The sequence below is a fragment of the Excalfactoria chinensis genome, chromosome 3 (genome assembly GCF_039878825.1).
Source record: "Excalfactoria chinensis isolate bCotChi1 chromosome 3, bCotChi1.hap2, whole genome shotgun sequence".
NCBI lineage: Eukaryota > Metazoa > Chordata > Aves > Galliformes > Phasianidae > Excalfactoria > Excalfactoria chinensis.
Window position 1 is genome coordinate 90,459,799 of NC_092827.1, and position 15,713 is coordinate 90,475,511.

General features: G+C 44.6%; 1 long non-coding RNA gene across 1 annotated transcript; it reads left to right on the forward strand.

Moving 5' to 3' along the window:
- The first annotated feature begins 5,050 nt into the window (after nucleotides 1-5,050).
- On the forward strand, nucleotides 5,051-13,685 carry LOC140250449 (uncharacterized). The gene is made up of 4 exons (XR_011903175.1): nucleotides 5,051-5,197; nucleotides 7,357-7,433; nucleotides 11,541-11,666; nucleotides 12,209-13,685. It is a non-coding gene; the product is annotated as an uncharacterized lncRNA (long non-coding RNA).
- Nucleotides 13,686-15,713: the final 2,028 nt, after the last annotated feature.

A 15,713-nucleotide genomic window follows, 5' to 3' on the forward strand; every position in this document is an offset into this window, starting at 1 on the left:
GAAATGGGATATATAATGATACATGGCTACCTCAGCTTTTAGGGATACAGTGTAGTGGGCATGGTGGTGATGGGTCAGCAATTGGGCATGATGATCTTAGTGGTCTTTTCCAACCTTAATGACTCTATGATTCTATGACAGCCTAGAAGTGGCCTAGATATGTTCTTTCTTGTAATGTAGTTGTAAATGGATTTTGCTTCTAAAACACCATGACGTTGATTCCCTACAAAGTGACAGTCTTGTCTCATTATCTTGATTCATTTGTTATCTGTTGGATTTTAATAGCAAAGATCTGAAATCTGATGATTAACCCCCACCCCCAAAAGTAAAAAAAAAAAAAAGTTCAGAGCCATGTTACGTCTTAACAGGAGCTTCAAAAAGGAGCCTGACAGCTGTGTTTGGGAAGGAATTCACACTGTTGGAAGTCTGATGGCAGGGAGTCTCAAAACAAAAGGAAGACACTGAAGGATGAGAGAGACAGAAATCTTGGATAGCAGAGGCATTACCATCACGCACGTTGGTACAGTCTCCCTGTCAGGAAAAGCCATACAAACTCTACACATCCAAATACCTTTTGCTCATAGAATTGTTTGCGTTGGAAGGGACTCTTAAAGGTCATCTAGTCCAACTCCCCTGCAATGAACAGGGACGCCTACAGCTCCATCAGAAACTGCTGCTTCTGAATTTCTGAGTTGGAGCACAATTGCCTTCTGTTAAATCCAGGAGAAGGAAAGAGTGTGAGTACAGAACGTGCGCAGAAAATATCAGGTGTCGGAAAAAGGTCTTTGAAATGGGCAGGGATTCTGAGGTAAGGCTTGTCTGTTGCACTATGAGATTTGTAATGCAGACTTATTACCTGGGACCTTCGGGTTAGCTCCCTGAAATGTGGCAGGTAAAAAATGAGATGCTTGCTGTGAGTCTTTCAGGATGCCAGCTGAGCTGCTTCATCAGAGTGACAGCTGCTGGTTGAACAAGCCACATTAGCTCAAGATTGACTGGCCCATTCACAGCATGAAAGATCAGTACTGTTAGCAGCAGTGAAGGTCTGTGCTCCCAGGGGTTACTGCAGGAGTGGGGGGTGTCAGGCAGCTACCTGCATGGTTGTGCTGGTGGGGAGCCTGCTCTCCTGCAGCTGCACACCATGCTGTCTCCTGATCAGCCTAAACTTTGTCATAGCATTCTCCCTCATTGGCTCTGTGGCTGGGTGCACATATGGACTGTTCATTTTGGAATCACTTGTTGGCAGCAGTACGGTCCTGGTCCAGGATGGGATTTACCTGCATGCAGCAGCAGTGAGCTGGGAACAGAAAACTGCCCAGAACTTCCTTGGGAGCAGTGAGTCTCCATCATGCTTGCCTCAATGCAGTGCTGGCACTGTGCTCAGTGTTAGAACCCAAAGGGTAACCAGAACAAGGAGGTTATGGGGGTGATCAGCGATAGGGGCAATCACAGCTTCCCTGTACATTGCATTGCCCACAGAGCTGGGGCTTAAAACCCTTGGGAAGTGACTTCTCTTGGCTGGTGGCTAGTGAGACAGCGCTGGCCTGGTGTCACCTCTTTCATGATGCGCAAATATCAGGCAGACCCTTCAGGCTTTGGTGGTGGTGAGGCTCAAGTTGACAAAGGTCCAGCTTTGCTGAGGAGGAGGTCCAGGCGGTGAGCCAAAAACTGTGCCCTGCTGTGGGGTTGTGCTCTCTGGGAATTGCTCTTTGCACAGAGCACCAGAGGTTGACAGGCCTAGCAGAACAGTCCCAGAGGCTGAATACATCTCACAGGAGGCTTCTGGGCTCATGCCAAATACTCTTGAAGTGTTTTTACTAACTTGGTCCTGGAATAGGAAAGGTTACGTTCAGGAGAACCAATGTGCAGAAGTGCAGGGAGAATTTATTACTAAATGAAAAGCCGGTGTTCAGACTTGTGCCTAATTGGTTTCCGAGACCCAGAAAGCCACACAATGTCCTTAGGCTGTGCTTGCTTTCATTTAAGTGGGAAAGTTTTCGAAATCCCTGGGAGAGAGAGAGCTCATGTGACAGCAAATGAAAAATGGGAGGCCTGAAGCAGTGGCCTTATGTTAACTTCAAGCTGGAGGAGACTCAAATTCAGTGCAAAGGCTACTGTGAGGCATGATGGAGGCAGCCTTGATGCCATGCACTGAGAGAGGCATCTGGGTTTTTCAGGTCAGAAGGAAATCTGCTAGTAATGATGACCGTCATATTTGCTGGGCTGTGTTGTGCTTCACTGCTGGAGACTGCGGCTGGATTGAAAGAACAGACGATGGAAGACGTGGTTTCTCTTTTTCAGCATTTCAGGCAATTTTGAGATACATGAATGATGTTTTTAACTGATCTTCAATCTTTTAAGAGCCACGTCTGACCATCTGTCTCCAATTAGGTCCCCCAGCCCTGCAGTCTTCTCTTTTTGAAGTTCACACACTTTGCTTTTTGGTACAATAATAGTAAAGAAACTTCAAAGTCCTATCAAAGTTTGATTCTGTCTATTAGAAGCATTATAATTTCACCCCTCTGGGAAGAGTTGGGGCAAGACAAGTGAGGTGAAATTTTCTTGGGCCTTCTTTCATTTAAGAGCCATTATTTTTATTCTCTCTAATCCGTACAACTTGACCGTGGCAGCAGGGATGGAATGAGAGGGAATGGCCCCAAGTTGTGCCAGGGGAAGTTCAGGTTGGAACATTTCTTCTCAGCAAGAGTGGTGAGGCAATGGCACTGCTGCCCAGGGAGGTGACGGAGGCACCATCCCTGGAGATGTTCAAGAATTGTGGAGATGTGGCACTGAGGGACGTGGTCAGTGGGCACGGTGGGGATGTGTTGGTGGTTGGAATTGATGATCTTAGTGGTCTCTTCCTACCTTAACGGTTCTGTGATTCTAGGCAAGGCACAGAGATTAGGATTCAAGAGATTTGGGTTCACTTTTATCTCTGTAGAGAAACTCCTACCTGGTTGAGTGCATGTAGTTCACGTGGTTTCTTTCTCTTGTTCCTAGTCAGGTCCTGAGCACACAAACAGGCCCTGCAAACTCTGCACTCCCTCCTGGCAGCTTGGTCACCTGTTCTTAAGGCCAGCTCCAATATGGTGCAGCTGAGGACTGGAAGAAAGCAAAAATCACTGTTGTTTTCAAGAAGAGCACAAAGAAAGATCAGAGGAACTACAGGCTCATCAGCCTCATCTTGATCATAGTATCATCATAGTATCATAGTATTGTGCGAGTTGGAAGGGACCTTAGAGACCTTGATGCCTGGAAAGGTAGTGGAGCAATTAATCCTGGAAACCATTTCCAGACACATGGAGGACATGAAGTTGATCAGGAGTAGTCAGGAATTTACTTCAATATATTTTTGTTTTTATTTGACTCTGGAAAGTTAGAATTGCTGTCACATGCTTTATGCACAATGAGGAGACGTGCACAAGGCTGATGGACAAAACAACAAAGAACAACCTTTAAATAACACCTGTGGGCCCTCTAGACCCATATTAACATCTGCTAGGCAAGGAATACAGGCTCAGAAATATCGCAGAAAACACCACCAAAAGTGACTTCCAAAAACTCTTATGTAGAGCTGTAGGTGTTTAATTTGTGTAGCTAATAGACAGAATTGTTTCCACATGGCACGGTTATTAAAAACGAGGTATTCAGGCCTCACCTTTGTATTGTGTAATAGCATTTTTAGATTGATCAAATTAACTGAACACGTACATCATTTGCAGAATGCCATGTGATATGCCTAGGTTTGGTTAGTTAATGCGTCCCCCAGAGTCCTCTTTTTCAGCAGGTACAGTTTGTACAGAGCAGAGAGGAGATGAAGAGAAGGAAAAGCCTATGAATAACAGGAGAAAATATTTACATTTGTATATGCTACATCTGGGGAGAAGCTAAGAATGGTTTTCTGTGTACGGCCTTTCAGTTAGGCAAATAGCCAGAAATTAGTGCTGATGGCTCACAGAATCACAGAAGGTACCTCTGAAGACCATTTAGGCCAATTCCCAAAGCAGGGTCAGGTAGAGCAAACAGAGCTTTGTGTATTAATGCTTCTTTCTCATATAAAAGGCAACTCCTCACCTGTGCCATCACAGCCAATTCTGCTTGAAAAGCCTACATCCATCCACTGCAGTTCTCCACTGTGGGAACTACAAGCATATGACTCCTGGAAGCAGGAGGATCATCTCTCTTGTTCCAGCCTCCATGAGAGGCCCAGGTCTGTAGCTCTGAATCCTTCCTTGGGAGCACTTGCAGTGGTTGGTGTTGGGTTGTGCCCTGCTACACATCACCACCATGGCCGAGTACACATTTCCCAGCTCCTTTCTGTGTACTCTTCTGTGCAAGCTGGTGCATCTGTTTGCAGCTTCTGTTGCAGCAGCACAGAGCAAATTTTAGTGTGCTATGTGCAAACTCCACTCAATGGAAGTGAAAAACCTTTCTTATTCCCAAACGCAAGAGTGAGGAACTCATGGAGGGAAGCAGAGTCAGAGAGCACTTCTGCAAAGCACGCATTAGTTCTTTTCCAACCTCCTGCTGGCTGCATCAGTCCCTCAGTATTGGGCTTCACCACCTTTTCATCACTTCCATTTCAGCTTAAACAGGACTAAACTGTTAGCTGGCATGCAAGGCTGTGGCCATAACTCATCAGGCCACTGCATGGCCCTAGCTCTATCACTGGTGAGATTCTGACTGTAGAGGGGCAGAGGCCTGGATAAACTTCCTTCTTTCAGAACATTTGGCTTCCACAAATGTGGAAGCTTTCCACTTGCAGACACCTGTGCAAAAATGCAGGTGACTGCTAAATCTGAGCTGAACTTTGACAGAGGAAAGAAGTAGTTCCACCTGAGCTGTCTTCAGGAGGGAGGGTGCATTCTGGCTATAAATGGGCTCATTCTTGTGGGGGAGGGGGTGTTGAAGTAACTTGGTTGGTTGATTGGTTGGTTGGTTGGTTGATTGATTGATTGATTGACTGATTGAGAGACATGTAAGTAAGAACAGATTTCATCTGTGGGTGAAGGTAGATCCTGACTGGTTTTGTGGTTATTTTTCAGGTGCTGCAACTTAAAGACCAATAAAGTTACTTTTTGGAGGGATGAACTAGATGATCTCCAGATATCTAACTTCTAACTTCTGTGAGGTTCTTTACTGTACAATACTGGTGGGATGAGTGGAAGCTCCTATGCAAAGGCTGGGTTGGATGGAGGTAAGGGAGCTGAGGGCTCTGAAAATCACACCAAGTTGTGTTGTCTGCTGGGGCTAGGGGGGAGAGAGGCAGAGGGCTGCCAGGGAGAGGACTTGGCTGGGAGGGGAGATCAAAAGTGGGGTAGGAAGAATCTTTCTGAAAGTAATGAGAGGAGAAAGCCAACAGCGCTCTGAATGGATGGAAGAACAGGCTTAGAATTAACAAACAGGTTTTGTTTTCCTCTGAACTGTGCTTCTAAGAAATAAGATGTTGAGATACACACTGTATAAATAGATTAACATCCAATGAAATCTGGCTTATGAGTTTGCTCGTTCCTGCTAACACAACAGCCTGAAAGAGTCCAAAGATCTCTCTGCTAAGAAAGTCAATAATATCATGCTGGGAATAGCTTCCAGTCAGCCAGGGCTTAATGTAACATGGCATGTGTAAGATTTCAGAGCTTGATGCCATCTGCTCACAGAGAGCATCGGATCGCTGGAAAGATGTCGACAAACAAGCTTGAGAAGCTAGTGCAAATGAGGGGGGAAACGGCAAGCTCCAAGGTGTAGGAAAACGATGATTTTTGTGTGACTGTTGCGTTCGTGAGATTGGTTAGTCTGTTTTTTAATCTGCTTCCCACTGCCTCCGGGGAAGTGCCTGCTAAAGGAGAGACGTGAGTCTCTGAGCTAAACTGAGAGAACATGGCAATAAGAATAGCAGATGAATCAGAAGAAGGGGGGGGGGGGGGGGGGGGGGGAAACCAACCCACAAAAATCAACAAATGTTTCACATGGTATTTGGAGACCTCTCTTGGGAAGCCTCAGAGAATTAGTGTTAGTGAGGAGGTCTCTTCAATGTAACTTCCCATATAATTTATGTGGTACCAAGGTTTTTTCTCTTAAAAAAAACAACAACAACAACAACAACAAAATAAATTTGAACCCTGGGTGGAACCCAGAATAGGAACCTTCCTTGATCCGAGAGTCAAGATAATTGTACTTTGAAATACTTTTGAGTATAACAGTAATTCTGACCTTCCCATGAAGCGTGACATAAACAGATTTAAAACAGATATTCATGCCAAAACCCATTTCTGTTATCAACTAAAGAGATTTGGGTGTTATGTTACGGTTAAGATGTTTGAAATTTACAGTCTCTCCTATGGCTCTGTTTTCATGTGATAAAGGAGGTGCTTATCACAGACTGAACAGATTTCTTTTCTTCCCTTTGTATAGGAAATAAAACTTTGCTGTTTTGCAATAACTGATGCATAAATACTTATAAGATGCTTAATACATGTATTCACAGCTGTTTAGATACCTTAAATTGTTGCTCGCAAAAGACTATTTTTCCATAAGCTTCTGTCCTACTTCTTCTTGTAACACGTGAATAGTGTAATATGATGGTAGGGGTTGTTAACATTAATCAGCTTCTGGATGCCAGCCTATTGCCCCTTCCATCTACCTGAAGGATAATTCCATGGATGATGGAGAAAAGTTGTTCAGCCCATGCCAAACAAAACAAAAATGTGTAATGTGCAAAAAATAGTGGCTGCAGACTGAGATGTGGGGGATCTTGAGCTGATGCCTTTCCTGGGAGAGAAGTGCTGCCCTACGGCAGGTCACTGGGGCATATGTATGGTTCTCTATCTCCGTAATTCTTCAGATGCATTATCTCTACCTTATGACACTGGAGAGTGTTATTTGCAATGATGCAAATATATACCAAAGCCTAAGACTCACCTTTCTTCATCCACTCCTTGGTGAGTCCTATAGGGAGAATTTATGCCCAGTGTTCTCTAGAAGTCAAAGACAGAAGAGTTTTACACGAGTCTTGAGGTAAGTCCCACTGAATTCTACTGTTTTATCTCCCAGGAAAGCATTGCAGAAAAACACGCCTGTCTATCATCTCCTTGTAGCTCATTATGCCTCCCTCCATCATAATTTTTGTGAGTTGCTCTGATGTGTGGCTGTCCTTGGAAGCCAACAGGTGGAACAAAAACAGATGAAGCTGAGGCTATAGTGGGGGGTTTTGCTTGATACTAATGGGCTCCAGATCATTATAATGGTAATATCACTTGGCAGTTTACCAAAGGCAGGTCTTGCTTGTTGTAGTTGCCCTCTGTTTCACTCCAAAGTCCTTTCTCTTTATATTTTTTTCTTTATTTTTTTATCTTCCAGTACTCATGATGATGTGTCCTAAGAAAAATTCATAAGGTTACTTTAAGGATTAGCCATCAGATCCAGCTGTTTCAGAGGTAGGTCCTGGAAGCGGGGAAAACTTGATTTATGCTCTCAGTGTCCGAGAGCAGCTTGATTATTTCTGAACTGTGAAGAGAACTTTTCTTTGGGAATCCAAAATATATATTTTTGTGAGAGGAACAAATGTACTGTATTCTCCACTGACTCTTAGAATCACAGAATCATTTGAGTTGGAAGGGACCCTTAAAGATCACCTAGTCCAACTCCCCTGCAGTGAACAGGGATGCCTGCTGCTCTATCAGGAGCTCAGATCCCTGCCCAGCCTGACCTTGGGTGTCTACAGGGACTTGATTTATTTTGATGAAGTACTCTTGTTATGCGCAAGCACCACTGAATGACTGAGTTTTACCTGAGGTTCATCACCGAATCCTAACCCTAATGTCCTTGGGATGGTGTGAGAGAGAACACTTGTGAATGTATTAATTGTTACTCTATTATTCTCTTCTGCAGCTCACTATTTGGTCACACGTTATATTATCAACGCTGTAATTACTCAGAAATCCCCTTACACTGCTCTCTTCCACTTACCCTGAATTCACTAAGACCACAACGCAAAAGTGGAAAGTACCTGCAATGCGTCATGGGGTGTGGAGTAAGGCAAAATTAGTGACTTGTTCATTTATTTATTTATTACTCCTGGATTTTGAAGGCAATTCTTTAACATGGCTAACAAAAGGCAGTCCAACCTTGCCTTCCTGCGTTGGTACTGCATATTAACCAGCACCTTTCTGTTGGCAAATGCTTTGTTCTGAGGTCTTCTTCATCCATCTCCCTTTGAAGGACAAGTCCAGTTCAGAGCCTGTTGCAGTTAACTTTCCACCATAGCTAATTGGATTTTTCACATTGTACAATAGCATTTCAGCCGTGGAGCTCAGAGATACGGTAGTGCAGATTCTGTTTCTGACAAGACAAATTGTGTCTCTGAGCACGTGCTGAAAGCCTTTCTCCTGCTATGTGTCATCCTTTCCACATAATCCCATTAAGGCACTCTTCCGAGTGAGTGAGTGAAGCAACATGCTTTGGGGCAAGCCAAGAAGAGTCACCTTCCCAGGTTAGTTTTGCATCTGGGACAGCCTTTGCTTTCATGAAGTGAGGGGAGGAGACATTGCTAGAACTGTCATGTCCTGGGCTGGATTTCAGACTGGGCCCTCTGGGAACGGAAAGACTCAAAGACCTCCTTTGAGCCTCTTTGCACAGAGTATACAGTTCTTCTTCAAGCAGGCTACAAAATAAAGACCCAGGTCAATGGACACTTTGGTAAACCCGGCATTGTGTAGGTTTGGGCCTTTGGGTGCTCCGAGCCTTGAGCAGCCAAACAAGAGGAATGTGGCAGTGCTCTGGAGGTTCTGCTTGGGCTGCATGCTGGGCTTATTCCTTGTGCTGGGGCCCTGTGTCCCACAGAAAGGTCCAAAAAGGACATAGACCTTCACAAGGCCTGGGCAGTGCACCAGCACTTCCTTACTGGGGCAATCCCTCAGATGGACTCTATGACAGCCGTTAGCTTAACAAGGATTATTAGCTTTTTACCTTGATGTGGGGGAATGATATAACTCTACCTAAGTCAGTGTTGAAGTGGGCACTGGGAAAAGCTGGCATTTAACTTTCCAAAAAAGCTCACTTCAAGGAGTAATTCTCTGTAGTGCTCGTCAAATTAATTTTAAATCAAGTAACCTAAGAAGCCTGAGGAAAATGGTATTTCAGGCAGTCTAGAGACCAGAACGGTAAGGGACTGCAGTTCTGGAGAGGTGGCTGGGGCTGCTGAACTGCAGAGAGGATGGCTCACAGGAGCTGGTTTGCTTCTGGTACATAGGCTGAGTTACGTGGGAGGGAGACAAATGTGCTGCAGATTTTTAGAGCAGAAAAGGTTTTTCTGCCTTATTAATGTCCCAGGCTCCATAAATACACAATGTCTGCAGAGGAGTTTTTATTTTATATATATTTTTTAATTCATTTCTTTTCTTTCTTTCCTTTTTTTTTTTTTTTTTCCCCTTCTTCGCTAAAAGGCTGAATGGAACAAATGGTTCATTTCTGAACACTTTGCAGAGAGAGCAGCTCTGTAGTCCTCGATCCATTTCTTTGCTGGAGGCTTGTTGAGTGTTACAGACCAAGACTGCTCTGAATTATTTGAAGAGCTGATGTGCTTCACTTCTTACTGCCTTGGAGGATTTAGGGTCAGTTATTGCTACCTCCGGGTCCCTGAACTGTGATATTGTGTTTCAGGACATTGTAGCGTGCATAATGTGATGCACTGAGTTATCTAGGAAAAAGGGCCTCTGCTCATACTGCACAGGGAAATCTTAGTGCAGGAGTGGCTGAAGCAGTGGGAGCAGGAGAAAGGGATGGCACTTTTGCAAAGTGAGTAATGAACATCCACTGGACTGGGCTCTTGAAGTCAGTACTGTGCCAGTGCTCCAGCACCCACACAGCACAGAAATGCTTCTTGTCCAGTGCCAAGTCAAGATGCCCTTTGCATCTTGACTTGGCACTGGGCATCAGTGGAAAGAACCCTGTTCTGGCTTCTTTACGTGCTCTCTGTACCTGAAGACCTCCAACACTCGCCTTGACAAAGTCATAAGCCTGACTGGACCCACTTTGAGCCAGAGGTCAACCTTCATATTGGTGTGGTTTTATGATGAATCCTAAGAGCTGTCTTGAGGATACCTCTTCAGGGCCAGTGAGGGGACCAAGCTATCAATCACCTGACAGCTGCAGCACTGAGGGAAAGAATACAATTATGGGCAATTTTGCCCAGGTTCCTCTTTAGTCAGAGCATACTTCTTTTTACAAGAAGTCTTTAACATTGATTACTGCAAACACTCCAGTCAAAGGCACTCAGCAGGTAGCTATGGCAACCCTTGAGATAAGTGGTCTAAAATATACCAGGTAAAATAACAAGGGGATAATAATATGGTTTTAGTTCAAATAAACTATTAAGTGTGACTAACGGTTTTACATTTAAAAAAATATTCATACACTGTATTTCTGGTCTATAAATTAGTAATGGTTCGAGGCCCATTGTTCATCCCATTGCTGTAGGTGGTCTCCAAAGAATACCATTAATATATGCCTCCTGCATTTGTTAACACAGCACTCAGCAGGAGGGAAAAAGTCTTGTATCTTCACAAAATAAAACTGGTAAAGGGAGAAGACAGAGGGGGAAGGACTCAGGGATGCAAGATTACCTATGCAGAGCTCTTGTAGAGCCCATTCGTAGAGTCTGACCTAACTGATTTAACGTGACTGTCTTCTCAAACTTTTTTTCCTAAATCATCTCTACTGGACACAAATCAAAACTAGCAGTTAGCAGCTGGGTGCTAAGAGCTGCGCATAGTCAGGCTGGGACTGTCATTAAGCAAGGAAAGCTTATGATTTCAAGAAATAATATGATGCATTTTCCTACCCTATGGCGAGAAAACACAGAGCTGGGATTCTCATCCTGAAGATCTGGTATGTCCTGCTTAATTTTCTTCCAGCAAGACAAGTAGCCAGCAGGGTGGGAGATCTTAAGAAAGCAGAGCTGAAATTTGCCTAAGCTACTCATGCTGCTTCTAGTGGGTAGTAAATATGTAGGCATCTTGATTTTCAGAATATATCCACAACCAAAACTAGGGAATAGTTTCCCTCTTGCTCCCCTTTTCTCCCTATAGGTTTCCTTCCTTCCTTCTGTCTTGAGCAGAGCCTATTTCATCTATGGCTTCCTCTGTCTCTTGACTGTGCGTCTCACTAATGCAAATTGATCTGTCTTAATATGAGGGGTAAATTAATCCTTAGACCTTGCAACTCCACCATCTCTCTGCTCCTCAAAGATTTTGCATTACGAATCCTGTTTATTTATTGTATCCTCTCTCCTTTCTAGGTAGTTACACAACACACAGAAGATCATTAGTAAAGAGTCTTTTTTTGAGTAGTTGTTCCTGCCAATAAGAAAAAAAAATATCTGCATGTATTTCAGGTCAATGGCCAGGAACGCATGAGGCCCATGGGGTTGCTTTTAAAATGAACTTTGTCATTGATTTGTTATTATTTTTTTTCAGATGTTCTTCCTAACTACTTGAAATTCCCTCTCCAGGAGAACCAAGTGTTTATATACTTGCTTTTGCCAGGTGTTACCTCTGGAAGAAGCTAGCTTTGTAGTATGGGAGCAGTATCCTGGATCATGCAGTGTTCATTTGGCCATTGCCCTCCATTATGAAGGAGACGGAGCAGAGATGGCAGTCATTCTTCAAGAAGTGAGTCCAACCAAACAGGAGTCCTGTACCCTTCCGACCTTTTGCACAACCTGGTGGTGTTTCCCTCCTGCCTTCTCCTGTCCTTTTCTGACTGCTGAATTTCCCCAATAATCCTGCACCACTGAGCCAATGTCTTTGGTTCCAATGTCTTTGGATCCCCTACTGGCCAAGAAAGCTCTGAACCATCCTCTTCCCTCTTACTGCTGCTCCCTGCTGTCTCTAAGACAGAAGCTTACAAGCAGGAAGGGAACCAACTATTTATACAGACTGATAGTGATAGGACAGTGAGGAATGGTATAAAGCTAAAAGAAGGGAGATACGATTTTAAGAGGAAACTTTTCACTGAGAGGGTGGTGAGGCACTGGCAGAGGCTGCCCAGAGAATCTGTGTATGTCCCATCCTTGGAAGCATTCAAGGCCAGGTTGGATGCCGTGGCTGGCAACTCTGCTCATGGTAGGGTGTTGGAACTAAATGATCTTTAATGTTCCTTCCAAGCTGAGCCTTTTTGTGACTGTGTGATTCTGCTTCTCTTTGCTTACCAGGCCTTTCCTCTCTGGACCAGACACAGCATGGCCTGAACACTGGGTCAGGAGATGCCCAGGACCACCAGCATTTTCTTTCCAGTCTGTGTACTCCTTGGTCATCACAGTTTTTCTCTGATTTTTCTATTTCTTCCTGCTTCCATCCACACCTCGGACTTCATTGAGGCTTTCTCAGTTTCTTTTGTGGGCTGTTGAGAGGCTTTTTGTACAGTGAAAAAGCTCAGATCTCCTCTTGAATTTTAATTCTCTCGTTGGCTGGTGGCAGGACATTAACTTGTGAAAGTCAATGGATGCTGACACTTCCCTGCCAGCCAAGTGGTAAACCGAGCACTGTCAGCTTTAGCAAGGACAGCCAAGCCATGCACTTCAGTCCCTTGGATCAAATCCTTCTGCATTCAGTTTGGTCAGCTTTGGGGCCAAGGCTGGCTGGGTGTCCCTGCTGCTGGGTGCAGAAGTGAAGGCACCGTGCAAACACCACACAGTGCAGTGATTGCTAAGAAATTCTTGTGCATCTTTGCTCTATCCTGTAGTTGGCAGGTCCTAAGGAACAGCCTCTCTTAATGGGAGAGCAGAGAAAAAGCTACGCTCTTAGTCCTTTATCTTTCTTTCTGGGCTACAAAAGCATGCATCAAGGTGCTGCGTGTGAACAGCACTGAGTACTACTTTTATCAGCAGTGTCCCCGTTCTTATCATCCCCTGTTCTTATTTCAGAGAGGGATGTAGTCTCATCAAAATCCAGCTTCCTATTAACCTTTGTTAGTAAACTCAGTACTTCCCATATTTCTGAAGATGTCAGGGTAGTGTTATGCTCTCCCAGGACATAATCATGCCCATCAAAATTAGCAGTCATGGCAAAATAGAGGCTTGTGAGAGTGCTTCTGTGCAAGAGACAATTATCTCAGCTCCACAGTGGCATGTCATGATGCCCATCTGGGTTCAGTCAAGCACTGTTTGAAACACATTAAAACAGACGAAGTCCAAAGCAAAGAGAAAAGGGAGGAAAAATCTCCAGCTCCAAAAGAGAAACAAGGAATAACCGTGCTGATGAATTCTGAGGTAGGTGAGGAAGTAGAGGGAGGATGAACAGCTTGGTGGCAGCTTGTGCTGGTGAACAGATGTGAAGCTGCCTATGTCTGAGGGCCAGAGGGGAGCAGCAGTGCACAGATGTTGGGAGACAGCGTAAATTTTCTGATCTGTGGAGCAGATAGTGTGCTGAGAACAGGTCATTACACTCTAATGTGACATTGTGAGAGAGACCAGCTCTAGAGCTGCTTTGAATGTAGACGGTGAACTCAGTTTGGGAGTCTAGTATGCGTTTTGTAAAGCAGGGAGCTGAAAGAGAAGGCATCTTGCGTGCTTTGTGATCCCTTGCTCTTAGAGCATAGCTTATGTGTGTTTGCTGCAGTATGCCTTGCAGATGTTAATAAAATTGAACCATTTATTATAGGCAGTCAGGTGTATACATGAGCACTGCAGAAGGGAAAGTGCTCTTCACTTCACCTCAGAGCTACCTGGTGACTCCCCATCACCCTGAAATGGGGCAGGGATTGCTCAGGGCAGCTGAGGGAGGTTGATAACATTCAGTGTGTATTCTGAGCTACTGCTTCTAAGAAACCAAACCTCTGTTTCCATGTAGGAAATAATGAGAAAGTGTTCTAAGGATTGTGAAAATTTCTGAAGTATTGCTATGCTGGTGACAGTGTGAAATGGGGAGGATCTTTGCAACTGTTTTCTGAATCTCCCCACATCAGTTAGCTAAGGAATTGCCCATTGACCTTAATTGAAAAATAGACTTCACTCTATTTGGATTTCAAAACAACCCCAAATCAGAGGAGGATGGAATGGGAGGAGAAACAAGGATGGTGTATGGCAGTTGTGTTGTCAAAACCGCCTTTTCCCCAGGGATGTTTTTGGTGTGAGATAAGCTCATTTTTGGGCAGAATGAGTATTGAAATGGTTTGACACCTGGCCATTGTTGTTGGTTCTGTGCAGAGAGAACCGGGAGAGGGAGATGGCAACATACCTTATGGACACTCACTCAAAAAGTGGGTTACAGGGCTGTGCCCCAGCATAAGTTCTATCCTGCTCTTCACTGCTGCTGTTTTCCTCCTTACTGAGGCTATCCTTTGTTTACTTTTCTGTGCCCTGTGATCACCTTCTTCCTGCTCCCCACACATCGGTGGTAACAAGGAATGGGTGCAACTGGTGGTGTCTCTGGATGGCCCTCAGCTACTTGTGTGCTTCCCTGCCTGTTGTGCTGCAGCTGGAGCTCTACAGATCAGTGAGTGAAACTGGCAGCATCTGCAGTTCTTTAAACTATCTTCCTTCAAGCAACTGTTCCCTGTCTTCCAGCAAGTTTTACATAGAACAAAGGCAATGCTTTATTCAAATGGAAGATCCAAAGACGTCATTTCTCAGTCTTCCCTTAAGGTGCCAATAAATACCCCCAAAAATATCTTCTGGCTTCCACAGTAAATGCTTTAATATTGGGAGGAAGAGGCAAATAATGGGATCGATTCTCTGCTTCCAGTGCAGATTCTTTCATAATTGAGCTGCTATTAGCAACTCCATGGGCACTTCACTGTGTGCTTTTATAGGCCAATAACAGAGGTCTAGGGTGATTGGAGGCAATCAACTTTCAGCCTATAACCTAGCAAAGCCCCGAATTTGTAAGATAATTGGCCACTGAAGTCTTTCCTGCTGAGACTTGTAAACCCCCCATGCACCAAGAAAGCAGGCAAAACACCTATGGCCATGTTGCTGTGTGGGCTACTGCCACCTGTATCAGAAAGGTTCTTGTGAGGTTACTTGAACCAAATGGATGAGACACATGAGTCAGTGGGGGCAGGGGGCTGGCACTCACAGGAAGACTTCTTGCTGTGCGAGGAGGTTTTGTGGTTTCAAAGTGGACTGGTTTTGTTCCAGATGGCATGCCCTGTCACAGAGATAAAGCTCACGTGCCCAAATGCAACCCTACAGAAATGCATTGCCCAAACTATGCTCTGGAGCTGGATGTTACCACTGGCCTTGCAGTGGAGGTGAAACTTTGTGTGTGATTACACTCAGTTTTACTGGGAAGCTGGTGGGTTTTGTAGCCCACTGTGTAGTGAGCACTGTGTACAGTACCTGGGGCAAGCAGGACCTGTGCTGCTGCCCTAATGCTTCCTAGAAGGAATGGTCCGGTTCTGTCCTCAAGCAGGTGGTGAGCCTTTTGATTTTGAGCCCTATCAAAGTGGAGAAGTGATGGATGCTAATATAAAAAAGATTTGGCTGATGGAGGGAACAGAACAGGGAGGTGTTCAGGACTTCTCAAGTGAGAAATTGCTAGTGAAAATGGAAGCAAGCTGCACTTGAAAATAGTTACTGACATGTTTAAAGCAATAGGAGGAATGGAGATGAAAGCATTCAGCATTCTGGAAACACAACTAAGACAGACTTCCAACATTTTGATTTAGAGGAGCCTGTTAACCATTGCCCATGCTTACCAAGGGCAGGCAGTTGTGCT